The 3,134-nt window shown below is 44.2% G+C and overlaps 1 pseudogene; it reads right to left on the bottom strand.

Moving 5' to 3' along the window:
• LOC105459050 overlaps positions 1-2,874 on the bottom strand; it is a 21,301-nt pseudogene extending 18,427 nt beyond the window's left edge.
• Between the last annotated feature and the right edge of the window lie 260 nt (positions 2,875-3,134).

Raw genomic sequence — 3,134 nt, 5'->3', positions numbered from 1 at the left:
TTTAAATTTCATTCTCAAAAGATAATTTGTCTTTCTTGTATATTTTAGTTTTATCTTTGTTCCCTTTTTTTATGTTTTACGTCTTGTATCTCAAATTACGAACAACTTTGTGACATATATACTTTTATTTAAAAAAAAGATATCCTTCAACACGATCGAATTTTAGAAAGAAAAGAATTTTAATGATCAATTCTTCGACAATTTTGAAATCGATTTTTAATAATAATGACTAATAATTTCCGAATTATAATTAATTGTTTATTAAGCAAGAAGGGAAGAAAAATAGAAATTGGTCAGTGTATATTTATTACTAAAATAAAAAATGTAAACTATTGGATTTTTTACACTGTATAATACCTTCCATAGGGAATTTAAAAGCTTGTAGAATTTATAAAATTTAAAATTTATAGAATTTAAATAAATAAAATAAATAGATTTTAGCTCCAGCAGATTGGACTTTTTAATTCTCTATAGAAGGTATTATACAGTGATGTATATGTAAATAATCTAATAGTTTACGCTTTTAATTTTAATAGTAGATATATAATAGCAGATACTAATCAATTTCTATTCGATTGTTCATCTTTTCCAGCTTAACGAAGAATTAATAACATTCGGAAATTACTTTTAAATCTATCTTTTTTAAAACGACACTATTTTACACAGATACCTTTTTCTGTGTGAATGCAATTTGGAAAACCGAATGGGAGTGGCAAATTGAGCGGACTATTGACCGCGTCGTTCGCAATTTCATTGTTCTCGTCTGAATCAGAGGGAGATGTGATAAATCCCGCGAACTGACACCACGACAGGAAACTCGAGCTTACGGTCGTACCGGTCGGTTTTCTCACCTCTTAAGAAACGGACACGATCTTACGAGGCAATGAGAACAACGCCGGGCTCCGCGAGCTTGCTAAATAAACGGAATGCTTTCAAAGCTTGCGCACTCGAAACCCGAGAACGTTTAAACATAACGATCAAATTACGCGATCATCCCAGGATGATCGAGAGTCGTTCGAGTGTATCTTCACGCGAGGCCAACGTCTCGGTTTCATTCGTTACTATCGATTGCCCACGCGCTTCTCTCGTTTAAATCGCGAAAATTTATACTCGACGGAGCCTCCTACAGCTTTTCCGCGAATTAAATTTTTCGTAAAATTGCAAACTTCTTCGGCAACTTCGATCGTTATTCGAGCGCGCTCGCGCTAGCTCGAAAGCCTTGTGATAGACTCGCTCTCCTAGCCGGAAGGAAACTCATAAATATTAATGTACTGAGCGATACGTCGCATCGATCTCCGTCCGCGCTTCACACAATCATGCTGTTGATTAAAGTGAAATTCCATAGGAATAGGTGCCTTCCACAAAGCGGTACTAGGTTTATAAAATAGGTCAAAATCGCAGCAGTCATTCAGTACGGATATTACTCGTCCTTTCTGGATTATTTCCCAACAAGTGTAATAATGCATACCAAAAAAAAACACGTATATCGAAATTGATATACCTCGAAGTTTCAAGTTTATTTCAGAGATTTAACAACCGATATATAATATAATTAACGTTTAACTTTCCTTCCGCGCTACTTTTTACATCAATTATCTTTCCGTGAAAGATTAGTAGTATTAAAATTTAAAATTCGTAATCGTGCTAGTTCCAGCAACTTTCAATTCCTAATTTCCTAATTTCATGACATTTACTTGAACGCGTTTCAGGGAAGGATCCATCCGCAATTTCAGCCGTTTTAATAACGAGGTGATTTGCCATCGAAAGCCCTCCACCGACGCCTCTCGAAATTCGTCTCTCGACGAGGCGGCGGCGGCGGTGGCGGCGGCGGCGACGACAGCGGCGTCGGTAGCGGCGGTCAGCCATTGGGCGGCTGAAAATACGGATGTGGTGATGATGGGATTCTGTACTCACCCGGCGCATCACGCGTAAGGAGAACGAGGATGTCTTCATTTTGGTGGTAATCCTGGCAGCCTGCTATGAGATGTAAAACGGGACGGTGTCCGGGGTCACCTGCCTCCGCCAGCGTCGCCGTCGTCGTCGTCGTCGCAGCTCGTCGGACGGTGCCGGAGCCGTTCTCCCGCGTTCCGTTTCCGCCGTTTGTCGCGGCGCGGGATCGGTCGTCGGTCGACCCCGCGCGGGTCCGTCCGTTCTATGCGACCCGGATGTCAGCTATAGAGTTGGCAGCCCGGAACTGGCGAAACTCGACTCTCGTGGCCCTATCGCGACGGGATGGACAAATTTGCGGAGTGCGCGACGCTGAGAGAGAAAGAGAGAGAGAGAGAGAGAGAGAGAAAGAGAGAACGAGAGAGAAAGAGAGTGAGCGAGCGCGAGAGAGCGAGAGAGAGAAAGAGAAGGGTGGCTCTCTCAGGGCTGGAAGCTACAACTACAGGTGGTCGCGCGTTGTTGACTAAATCTTCGCGCCGATCGTATCTGTCTGCCTCTCTCTCCTTTCCGCGCGCTCTTCCACTACCCTTCCTTCCTTCCTTCCTTCCATCCTTGCCATAGCACCTTCCCCGCCGCCGCGCGCCTACCCTCCCCCAGTCGATTTCAATCCCGCGCACACACCCTCTCACACGTGCGAGCGAGCGCACGCGCGCTCCCACGCGATCTCACCGATTTTCTTCCCTTTCCGTTACTTCCCTCCTACGCTTGTCCGCCTCGAGAGTCTTGGAGACAAATGGAAAATAACGGACCTCATTATTTGAAGGACTTCTGAGTACTTCTCGATAATTATTTGGGAAACCGCGCGTATCGCTGCGATAATAATATAATAGCGACGTCGAAAACGGATTGTGCATCCGATGCTAATCGATAAATTACTTTATTCGTTTATCGGTAACTGAATCTCTCCTCCAGTTATTACCTGGTCATCTTGGGGTCTCGCTACGTTTAAGCTTTATAGGATTTAGATTTAAGGTCACTTTAGAAAAAGGGTCGATTGGAACGGGGTGTACGGCTAGGGCTATGTTAAGGGGAACCACCCGACGCTGCGCTCGCGCAAACTCACCCCGGCGCCATATTGCCATGTCGAGGATTGCGCCCCTTCGTTCAAGGCCACGAGACTTCATGGTAAAGCCGATGCGTCGATATTTCGTTCGTCGCTCGATGGGTGGAGACGTGGTCTATATTCG

The sequence above is a fragment of the Wasmannia auropunctata genome, unplaced genomic scaffold (assembly GCF_000956235.1).
Source record: "Wasmannia auropunctata unplaced genomic scaffold, wasmannia.A_1.0 LD334216.1, whole genome shotgun sequence".
Classification (NCBI taxonomy): Eukaryota; Metazoa; Arthropoda; class Insecta; order Hymenoptera; family Formicidae; genus Wasmannia; species Wasmannia auropunctata.
The sequence above is the reverse complement of the archived record's forward strand: the minus strand, read 5'-3'. Positions and strand labels throughout refer to the sequence as shown.